A 12,684-nucleotide genomic window follows, 5' to 3' on the forward strand; every position below is an offset into this window, starting at 1 on the left:
GGATTGTTGTATTCTCTGTTCGGCTTAGTTTTTCGGATCTTTGCTGTGGAGGGACAGCATGGTGCTTCTACCTACAGCGCCATTTTGCTGGAACTCTTGGTGTCTTTTTTTGTGTGCTGTTCACAGTTTCTTTGTTCCACTTAATTTTCTGTGCTGAGTTGTTTCTCTTTATGTTTTTCTTTTCATCTTTTTCATTGTTGCTGATATTGTGTTTGCTGAGTCTTCATATTTTTCTAGTTTTTTTATTTTGACTTGTATGATTGTTAGTTTCTTTTGTGGTTACATTAGTATTTACCCATATTTTTCTAAGTTTATACCAGTCTTTTATTTCTTTATATTGCCTTGACTTCCTCTCCATATGAAAAATCTATGTCTACATTTTTTAGTCCCTCTTTTTTGTTTTAATCTTGTCCTTTTTTACGTATTGACCCTGTCTCCCTCTTTTCAGTGTTTTAGCTTTGGTGTACTTTTGTGACTTCCCCATCTGGGTTGATATCTGGTTGCTCTGTCCTGTGTTCTAGTCTTGGGTTGTTAGCTGATGTTACTTATTTTCTAACTGGGGCACTCCCTTAATATTTCTTGTAATTTGGGTTTGGTTTTTGCAAATTCCCAAAACTTCTGTTTATCCGGAAATGCCCTAATTTCACTATCATATTTGAGAGACAGTTTTGCTGGATATATAATTCTTGGCTAGCAGTGTTTTTCCTTCAAGGCTTCATATATGTAATCCCATTGCCTTCTTGCCTGCATGGTTTCTGCTGAGTAGTCCGAGCTTATTCTTACTGACTCTCCTTTGTAGATGACTTTTCGTTTATCCCTAGCCACTCTTAAAATTCTCTCTTTATCTTTGGTTTTGACAACTTTGATTATAATATGTCTTGGTGACTTTCTTTTGGAATCTACCTTATGTGGGGTTCGTTGAGCTTGTTGGATAGATACGTTGTCATGTTTCACTATATCAGATAAGTTTCTGCCAACAAATCTTCAACAATTCTCTCTGTATTTTCTGTTATCTTCTCCTGTTCCCCTGTTCTGGTACTCCAATCACTCTTAGGCTATTCCTTTTGATAGAATCCAACATAATTCTTAGGGTTTCTTCATTTTTTCAATCCTATAATCTGATTTTTCCTCATATAAGTTGGTGTCAAGTGCTTTATCTTCAGTCTCACTAATTCTGACTTCCATTGCCTCAATTCTTCTCCTATGACTTTCTGTTGAGTTGTCTAATTGTGAAATTTTGTTAATCTTCTGGATTTCAGATTGCTGTCTCTCTATGGATTCTTGCAGCCTGTTAGATTTTTCATTTTGCTCCTCTCTAATGTTTTTAATATCCTCTATTGCATGTTCTGCGTTTTGCTTAGTTTCCTTCCTAATTTTTTGAAGAGTTTTGTATATTAATCTTCTGTATTCTGACTCTGGTAATTCCAAGAAATTTTCCTCCTCTGGAAAATTTCTAGATTCTTTATTTTGGGAGCTTGCTGAAGCCATCATGTATTACCTCTTTATGTGATTGGATAGTGACTGTTGTCTCCAAGCCATCAATAAGTTATTATACTTATTTATTTTATGTTTGCTTACTGTGTCCTAGCTTCTTATTTTGTTTTGATATGCCCAAATAGGCTGCTCGTATGAGCTAGTTTGATTATTGGCACCTTTGAAGCTCTAATGTCCTGTCACAGGTGGTTAGACCTGTTACTAAGTATGTGAGCTCAGGAATCTGCCCACTCCTCCTGTATGGAGTCAGCTCAGGTGCCCAGGTAGATAGCCACCAAGTGTGTGGTGTAGGCTCTCACTTACAGTCCTAGACAGAAATGGGTGATTTTGGTAGACACTGGCATCTGGCTGCAGCAGCAGGACACACTCTGAGCAAGGGAAGGGGCTGACGGCCACTCCTGAGTGTCCGGAAGGAAGGTGTGTCCCTATTACCTAGAGCAGATAGGTGGCTGGGTTTTGCAGCCAGACTATGAGCACCTAATGCTGTTGGCTGTTAGGACTAGGGAATACCTCTTATTCATGGGCCTTTCTCGCATGTGGCTAAGTGGCAGGGATGGAGCCACTGGTCCTCAGGCCCCTGATGTGGGTAGGTGAAGACTCTGTTTAATGAGCAGAGCAGGGTCAAATGTTAAGAACCTGCTACTTCACAGCTGAAACAGTTGAAGTTAGAGTTCCTGTATATACCCTGTTGTACTGTGGTAATGAGGGCCTACCCTGTTGAAATGGGCCCACACAAGTCTATGCAGGGGGAAAGACACTCAAAGTCCATGGATCCCTTATGCCTCTGCCTAGGCAAGGGAGCTGTGTCTACCCTGGGTTCCTGGCTTAGTGGAGCCAGCAGTTTATTTTTTCCACTGTTTGTTAATTTGTTCTCTCTCCAAGGCAGGGAGAATGGCTCTGGGGGTGTGACAGATCCTACTTCCTTCCCAGGGTACTCAGCAATTGCTGAAGCCAGTCCGGGAGCTGGTGCAGAGCAGGGAGCAGGGAGGTAAATGGGAAAGAGGTTTTTCCCTAAGGGGGGTGTTTCTGATCCATGCAGTAAGCTGTACACAAGTACTTATCTTTCGCTGATGAGGGCTGCTTCTCACTGGTTCTAGGTGGCCGTGTAAACTCTGTTGCTGGGCCTCTCCTGATGTGGAAAACTTGCCTCCTGAGCACTGCAGCTTGCCTGCCTCACAGCTCATCCAGGAGCTGCTCAGGCCTGAAGGGCTCAGGCTCTTGCCAGGTCAAGTCTGGAAACTCCTCACTGCTTCCAAACCATCTCTCCATCCCCCTGCCACTCAGTCCGGTTCCTCAACTCTACCTTAGATGTTCAGGGCTCCCAGATTGCCATATATAATTGAATCACTTGTTTTTTCTGATCTTTGTTGTAAGAGAGTCCACCGGAAGAGTCTGACTACTCTGCCATCTTGGCCCCACCTCCGGCATGACTTTTTCTTAATGAACACAGTTTGCCTCCAAAAGAACCACAGTTTTGTTTTGTTCATTGCTGTTATTAAATGCTTTACCTTTTTGTTAAATTATTTTTAAAATGTTGCTAGGGATCAAAATATAACATATTAGCCTATAGTGTCTGTAACACACTTTCTCCCACCTTTTTAAATATTCGGACACCATGTTGACAACTCTTGTTTTCTGTTAATTTCTTTTGTTTTCCATAATTTATCAGAGATTACTGATGGTGATTTAATGGTCACATTTTCAAGTTATTTAAGTGCCAAGGAATGTAAATCACTAGAAACTTGAGACATTCATCTAAGTTAATTTACTTGTTATTTTTTTTATTTTTGTTTTTATGTTTCATTAACTGCATAACTTCAACTTTCCAATATGAAGCTTATACTCATTAGTGGAGAAAATGGAAGCAAATTTGAGTTAAGCAATTCTGTTTTCTAATCATCATTTCTTAAAATCACAGATTTTTCTTAAGTAATGTGTCTATTGCTTTCCTATTTTTTCTTTTACTTTGTACAGGGAAACAACAACAACAACAAAATAATTTCTCCTCTGTTGTCTTCAGGAATTTTATAAACTTTAGTTCATTCTCATATATAGTCTCCCTAGACAATATATTTTGTTCCACTGCTATTCATAAGGTTTTCACTGGCTAATTATTTTCAGAAGTATGCTGCTGGGTCCTTCTTCTTAGTCTGTCTTAGTCTGGAAGCTCAGCTGAAACCTGTCTTCCAAGGGTGACCCTGCTGGTATCTGAGTACCGGTAGCATAGCTTCCAGCATCACAGCAACATGCAAGCCCCCACAGTACGACAAACTGACAGACACGTATCTTGGAGGAAGTATAACCAGAATGCTCCTTAGAAGGAAGAATGGCGAGATTACATCTTACATACTTTGGACATGTTATCAGGAGGTATCTGTCTCTGGAGAAGGACATAATGCTTGGTAAAGTACAGGGTCAGCGAAAAAGAGGAAGACCCTCAATGAGATGGACTGACACAGTGGCTGCAACAATGGGCTGAAGCATAATGACGATTGTGAGCATGGTGCAAGACCTGGCAGTGTTTCGTTCTGTGGTGCATAGGGTCGCTATGAGTCGGAACCGACTTGATGGCACCTAACAATAACAACAACAGACAATATATTTACAGATTTCTACCACTCTAAAAATTAATCCTTGATTATTTTCTTTAAATGTGTATATTTAGTCATATTGTTTATATTTAAACTCATCAACAAGCTCCCTGTCAGCAAGCAAATCCCTTTGGGTTATTTTAGATGTCTCTCCTCTGTCTTATTTATTGCATTGTATGTCTATTGTTCTTTTTGTTTTATAGTCTTTGGTCATGTTACATCTATATAATCTGTGAATTTTTCCAAGTTATCTCTTCTTAAGTCTAGGGTATGTGAATGACTATCCCCAGCCTTCTCTTCATTCACTACCACAAACTTCAAGATAATAAGACCTTTTTTCTCAAGGTTCCCATCACTTTCATATCACCAAGTTGGTTTTCTCTGTTGATCAAAATTTAATTCAGAATGAGACCTTTCGTCTTTTTTTTCCTGTCTCTTGAAATTGAAAATTTTAGCAGAACAAGTAAAGACTTTTTTAGTGGCACTGCTCTTATTAAAGTGAGACTTCATGTTCAGGAAGTTGACATTCTGGGTCAGGGCTACACTTCACTTTGTATCCATTGTGTAATCTATATTAGGAATATTAGGAAAGTAATGTCAATGGTTAGGTTGGCTATTCTCTAGTATATTACTATAACTTCATTTAGGATTCTTTCTCCTTTGTTCATCATCCATATCTTTTTATCACCCTACAGTCTTTTATTTATATATAAATACATAACTTATAATTATTAAAATAATAGATAAACTTCCTGAAATGATTTTCTATTACTAGAGATATTCAAGCAAAAGCTGATGATCACTTGTCTTGAATTTTAAGAGACGGTCATGCATTGGATAAGGATTTAGACAGATGTTTAAGGTCTTTTCCAAAACTAAGAATCTAAAAAAAAGGAAAAACCAAACTGGTTGCCGTCCAGTCAAGGCCGACTCATAGTGACCTTATAGGACAAAGTAGAACTGCCCCATAGGGTTTCCAAGGAACAGCTGGTGGATTCCAACTGTCAACCTTTCGGTTAGCAGCCAAGCTCTTAACCATTGTGTCACCGGGGCTCCAAGAATATAATATGCTAAGCAAAAATGTAGTACTAGTCTCAATTCTTCTCATTAGATCTATTTTTAATAGGATATAATCTAATAGTTCTGTATAAGATCATAATTCCTTTGTTAACTCCGAGTTTAAAACCCGTTGCTGATTCCGACTCATAGCGACCCTATAGGACAGAGTAGAACTGCCCCATAGGGTTTCCAAGGAGCTGCTGGTGGATTCGAACTGCCGACCCTTTGGTTAACCTCCTTAGGCTTAACCACTGTGCCACCAGGACTCCTAGTTTACATTATTCATTTCCCATATCATATAGAATTAGAAACATATCTAATTCAATTCCAAAGCCTATGGTAGTCTCTTGAAAATTACCTAGATTTCACTTTCAATGTCTCCCGTAGTAGTTAGTTACAATTTGGGTGTTTTCTCTTTACGTCCTCAAATTTTAAAGAATTTTGACCAGATTTGTAAGTCTTCTACTAAATTCATTCTTCTCAGGATGCATCCAGTCCCTGCTCCATCATTTTATCATGGTAGGTTGTGATCTAGAAATTAAAATTCTGTCTATTAATACCTTCAATAAAACCAGTTGATACTGTCCCAAATCTCATTTATGTTCCAAGGTTACAACCTTTAACTGGAAGAGTAAGTAAAAGATAAAATCACACACCCTTCTCTCCAAGCCATTCACTTTATTTATTCAACGCTTCAAGGTAAAATAAAAGAGAATAAAATGGAATACATATTCTACCCACTATAGAAAATATACATTTCAGGCAAAAAAAGGATCTGCACTGGTAGTTGACTTTTCATTAACATCAGAGTATTGATAGAGGATTAAAAGCTTCCCATCGTACCCTAGAGGAGCTAAAGCATCTTCTGGAAATAGTGTACTAAAGTAGAGATCAGAAAAAATAGATCATTTCCTCTCATCTTGGTTTTTGAGGAAAGCATGATAATGTCCACCCTCTTTTTTTTTTTTTTCTTTTAACAAAATGGCACCTTGGTCTTCAGCCAAATTAAATGTGAAACGTAAGTTCAGAAAATATTTCTGCTTCTGGGAAGATGGAGAAGACATGCTTTTCCCTATTTCTCCCACTCGGTACCACTGAAAAAACTAGATATATGGAAAACAAATGTAAGAAGACTTTGAAAGGTGGAGAGAAGAAGACTAACCGGCTAGAGACCTTGGATTCTGAAGAACAACATGGTGAAGTTTCCTTGGGTTTTCTTTTTGCCTCTTGTATCCCAGACTGAGTTTTGGAGGATCTGGAAAGTCAGAAATACCAATGAACACAGATGAAAAAAGCCCCAACAAAAAACTCTCTATGTCAAAGTACCAGGAAAGGCAGCCTAGCAAGACAGAAAAGCTTTAGACAATGACTACTGCTCTACTCTTGCCAAGTAACACAGAAAAAGCTGCAGATCCATCCTCATCTCTGCTAGCAAGGGCCTAGTAGAGAGCTTAGACTTCAACTATAAACATGCTATAATGAGGCATCTCAAATTCCCCTAGCAAGGAGGTTTCAGAAACGGTGGAGTAGGGAGCCAGAAATTTCGTCCCCACCAAATGGTAATGAACTCCCCCACCAAGGTGTCAGCAGCAACCACATGGGGAGGCTGGACTTCTACAAACACCTGGTAGTAATGAGGCACCCTTCACCCTCCACAATGAAGTGGTGTCAGAGGACACCTAGTGGAAATTCAGGACTTTCACAACTGCCCAGTGATAGATAACCCCATCCTCCACATGGGGGCCAGTAATGGGGCACTCATATTCCTCCCAGCGGGAGAGGTATGAATGGAGTCCGAGTAGGGAGCTAGCACTCATATCCCTGCCCAGCAGAAAGGAGGATCCTCCTTCCTCAAGTTTCAGTGGAGGCCAAGTGGAGAACCTAGATTTCTGCCCCCCACCGGGCATTAATCAATAATGAAGTGATGCTCTCCTCCCCCTGCTGGAACAGTACCATAGAAAGCCAGCTAAAGCATAGGTTTAAATAAAATTCAGAGTCTCATAACATAATAGACAAAATGTTCACATTTCAATAAAAACATCACTCATCATACCAAGAACCAGGAAGAACTCAAACTGAATAAAAAAAGACTATCAATAAATGTTAAATTACAGAAGTGTTAAAATTATATGAAAAAAAATTTAAAGCAGCCATGAACAATTATGAACACTGTTGAAACAAAATTAAAAAACAGAAAGTTTCAGCAAAGAAATAGAAGATATGAAGAAGAACCAAATGAAAATTTTAAAACTGAAAAATGTACATCATTTAAAAAAAACTCATATGTCCAACAGCAGTATGGAGAAGACTGAGGAAAGAATCAGTGAACTGGAAGATACAACAATATAAATTACCCAATCTCAACTACAGACAGAAAATAGACTGGAAAAAGATTAACAGATCCTCAGGTATTTTTGTGACTATAACAAAAGATTTAACCCTTATGTTAGTGGAGTAAAGAAGGAGAGGGGAAAGAGAAGAGGGCTGGAAAAGTACTAAAAGAAATAACGACTGAAAAAAATCTACAAATTTAGCAAGAAGCATAAACCTACAGATTTAAGAAGATGAGCAAACTCCACACAGGATAAACTCAAAGCAATTCACGTCAAGACACATCATAATTAAACTTCTGAAAAATAAAGACAAAGAAAAAAATCCAGAGAAAAATTTCATCTTGTTGAAAAACAATCATGATAACGGATATCTCATCAGAAACCATACAGGCCAGAAGGAAGTGGCACAACATTTTTCAAGTGTTGAAAAAAAGAAATAATAACCAGAAACCTAGATCTAGTGAAATATTCTTTAAGAATGATGAGGAAATCAAGACATTCTTGGATAAAGGAAAACTAAGATAATTTGTCACCAGTAGGACTACACTGAGGTTCCTGGGTGGCACAAATGGTTTGTACTCCAACTACTAACCTAAAGGTTGGCAGTTCAAACCCACTCAGCAGTGTCATGGAAGAAAGACCTGGCAATCAGCTTCTATAAGGATTACTGCCAAGAAAACCCAATGGAACAGTACTATTCTGTAACACATGGGGTTTCCATGAGTTGGAATCATGAGTTGAATTTGTTTTATGGGGTTTTTGTTGTTGTTGTTGTTTTCTTGGAGGCCTACCCTAAAATAATGGCTAAAGAAATTTTCTAAACAGAAAGGGAAAGATATAAGAAGAAGCCGTGGAACATCAGGAAGAACAAACATGGTAAGAAAAAAAATGGGTAAATTCAATAGACTTTCTTTTTCCTTTTGAGTTTTCTAAATTATGTGTGATGGTTAAAGCAAAAATTAAAACAATGTCTGATGTGATTCTAAATTTGAGTAAAGAAAATACTTAAGACAATTATATTATAACTGGGGGAAGGATAAAGAGAAGTAAAGGGAGGTACACTTTCACAACTTTACCAAAAGTGGTAAAATGATGACACCAGTAGACTGTGATAAGATAGATATATATATATATATATATACACACACACACACACTTGGAGCAACCCTAAAAATAATACAAAGATATATACTCAAAACACACTATAGATAAAACTAAATGGATTTATAAAAAATATTCAAGTAACTCCCAGGAAGGCAAGAAAACAAAAAAAGAGAAACATGAAACAAAAAACAAAGTGTAAAATGGCAATCTTAAGCCCTAACATGCCAATAATTGTATCAATTATAAATTGTGCAAATACACCAGTTAAAAAAATAGAGATTGGCAAAGTGGATTATGAAATTACACAACTATATTCTGTCTACAAAAAATTCACTTCCAATATAATGCTATAAGCAGGTTGAAAGTAAAAGGATAGGAAAATATATCTCCTGTAAACAAAGAAAGCAGGAATAGCTATATTTAATATTCAATAGAGTAGACTTCAGAGCAAAGAAAAATACCAGAAACAGAGAGGGACATTATGTAATAATAAAAAGATCAATCCACCAATAAGAAATAGCGATCTTAAATGTGTATTCATGAAACAATGAGCTGCAAAATAAGTGGAGCAAAAACTGATACAACTTAAAAGAGAAATTGAGAAGTCCACAATTATATTGAAGACTTCAACACACCTCTCTCAACAATTGATAGTATAACTAGACAAAAAATCAGCAAAGATATATAAAAACTCTAAAACACCATCAAACAACAGAATCTAACCCATAGAAAACCCTCCACCCAAAAACAGCAGAATGAACATTCTTTTCAAGTGCTCATAGAACATATACCAAGAGAGACTATAACTTAAGGTATAAAAGAAATCTCAAAATACTTAAAAGGAGAAGCAGAGCCAACATGGTGCTATAGACAGAAGCACCATGCCTTTCCTCTGCAGAAAATACCTGAAAAACTTAAGTAAAACAGATACAAATGTCAATCCTGGAAACCTAAGTACAAAATGAAGGAATAAAGAACTTGATTCAAGCACTGAATGGAATAAGAAACTGACAGAGAACAGAGAATGAGGAGAGCTACTGAGTGGAGGTCTCCTACCAGGTAGCGTGGCTGGATTCACCATCTTGGACTACAGCCACCAAAGAACGCAGACAGGGAGTACAGGAAGGCAACTTCATGGAGCTCCCAACAGGAAATAGAGCACCTGGTAACCAGGAATACACCCCCCCCCATCCTTCTTCCCTCTATGTGGCCTCCACCGCTTTCCAATGGGCCACTAGCTCACTGCTGCCAGGTCCACCCTGCCCCCACTGGCTGGCTCCTTCAATGCCATTTTCTTGTTTGTTTGTTTTAGTCCGTATTTTTATTTGTTTGTTTTTTGATATTGTATTGTTGGCTTTTTTGTTGCTTTTCTCTCTCTCCTTTCCTTTCCTTTCTCCTGCCCAGCTAGCCCTGTGTGCCATCCTCTCCCCTTCTTTACTGGCTGTGATTTTTTGGTTTGTTTTCTTTCTTCTTCTTTTTCTGTTTCTTCCCTCTCCTTTCCTTCCTTTCCTTTCTCCTGCCCACCCAGCCCTGTGCACTGCCTGCACCCCATCTGGAAGAGCAATACTTCACAACTTGGTTGGAGAGTCACTGCACTCGGCCTACCTGAGTGCACTGCCGTCACCAACCAGCTTCCTCAGCATCATTTTATTTATATATTTGTTGTTTGTTTTATTTTTTGTTATTGTTTCTTCTCTCTCTCTCCTTCTTTTCCTTTCTCCCATCCACTCAGCTCTGCGTGAGCCCCCAACTACTTGGTGGGCTGTGCTGTAACACTTGGGCTGGAGAGCACCTGGCACACAGCCTCCCCGGGTCTGCGCCACCCCCACAAGCTGGTTCCCTCAGTTCCATATTTTTTATTTTTTCTTTATCTTTCCCCTTCTCCTTTTCCTTCACCCTCCCACCTAGGTCCTGTGCTGCCTCCGACCTGACGGGCCTTACGGTAACACCTGGTGAGAGAGAAATCAACCTACAGTCACCCAATTCCACCCACCCAACTGTCGACTTCCGCACCACCATATTTTTGTTGGTGGTGTTTCTAGTTTATTATTTATTTTTTAATTGTTTATTTTATTGTTAGTTTCTTCTCTTTTCCCTCTTTGCTTTCCTTTCTTCCACCCAACTAAACCTGTACATCACACATGCTGCTTCTGGACAGGCCAAGCCACATCACCCAGCTAGTGAGCCACCAGCACATGGCTTGCCAGGGCTGCCCGCCCCCACCTGACAAATCTTATCACGCTGCCATTTTATTTACTTTTTTCTTTTTATTTTACTTCATTTTTTGCTTTTTTTCTTTACTTTTTTGGCTTGTGTTCTTGATCTTCTTCCTCTTCTTCCACCACCCACTTAGCTCTGCACTTCACATCCTTTTGTTTCCCTCCTGCTTATCTGCAGAAACAATTAACTCTACAATCAATAAATGCAGAAAATAATTTCTGAATGTCCTGGAGACAACAGACAATATCAAAACATATAAAAAAATCAAAAAAAAAAAAAAAAAAAAACAGGAGCGATAACTCCAAAAAGCGATGAAAATAAACCACGAGAGGAACTTCTGCTGGAAGAAAAGGCACTGGAACTACCTGATAGAGAATTCAAAACTCTAATATTCAGGGTTCTCCAGCAGATGAAGGAAAATGCAATCAAAAATAAGGAAAAAAAATAGACAAAATCATGGAAAATGCAGACATAATTAAGGAAAACACAGACAAAGCTATGAAAGAATTCAGAAAAATAATACAGGAACAAAAATATCAAAATAAATAAACAACTAGAAAACATACAAAAGCAGCAATAAGAAATCCAAAAGATAAACGACAAGATTTCAGAAATGGACTGAGCCATAGAAGGTTTTAGGAGAAATTTGAAACAATGGAAGACAGTATGAGTGAAATTGAAGACAAAACCTTGGATATCACTTTTTTGAGGAAAAATCTGAGAAAAGAATGATGAAAAATGAAGAAATCCTGAGAAAGATGTGGGATACAATAAAAGCAAAACTTGTGGGTGATCACAGTTCCAGAACAGGAGGAGAAAACGGAAAACACAGAGAAGATCTTTGAAGATTTGCTGGCAGAAAATTTCCCTAATACAATGAAAGACGAAAAGCTGACCATCCAAGAAGCTCAATGAACCACATATAGGATAGACCCCAAAAGAAACACCAAGACATATTATAATCACACTTGCTGAAACTAAAGACATAGAAAAAAATCCTAAGAGCAGCTCAAGAGAAACCAACGTCACATACAAAGGGGAAACAATAAAACTAAGCTTGGATAACTTAGCAGAAACCATGCCAGCAAAAAGGCAATGGGATGACATATATAAAATTTTGAAAGAATGAAGCTGCCAACCAAGAATAATATATTTTGCAAAACTCTCACTCAAATATGATGGTAAATTTAGGACATTTCCAGATAAACAGAAATTAAGGGAATATGTAAAAACCAAACCAAACTTACAAGAATTATTAAAAGGAGTCCTTCAGTTAGAGAACCAACATCAGACAACAACCGGAATCTATCACAGAAGAGAGCATCAGCAGATACCAACGTAGATAACAAATTCTCCAGGATAAAACAAAACTAAAAAATTTACAACAGGAACCAGAGAGGTCAATCTGTAAATGACAGCTATGTCAGAACAAAAAAAGGAATAAACAGTGTGGGTATAGAACTTTCAAATAGAGAGGAAGTCAAGGCATTATCAAGTAATAAAAGACTGGTTTAAACTTAGGAAGCTGGGTAAATTTCAAGGTAACCACAAACAAAGTAAACAAACCTACTCATCAAAATACAGAAGGAAACAGGAAGTCTCAAAACCAAAAAAATCTACAAAAATGAAAAACAAACAAAAGATACACAAATAAAAGGAATTTAATAAACACTGAGATAATACAAAGCATCTTCTCTGATCACAATGCCATAAAAATAGAAATTAATAAAAGGAAGAGCAAGGAAAAAAGTCAATTACATGGAAACTGGGTAACACCCTGATAAAAAAAACACTGAGTTATAGAAGAAATCAGAAATACAATACAAAAATTCCTAGAATCAAACAAAAGGAAAACACATCATACCAAAACCTTTGGGACACAG

This window comes from Trichechus manatus, unplaced genomic scaffold (genome assembly GCF_000243295.1).
Source record: "Trichechus manatus latirostris isolate Lorelei unplaced genomic scaffold, TriManLat1.0 scaffold00060, whole genome shotgun sequence".
Taxonomy (NCBI): domain Eukaryota; kingdom Metazoa; phylum Chordata; class Mammalia; order Sirenia; family Trichechidae; genus Trichechus; species Trichechus manatus.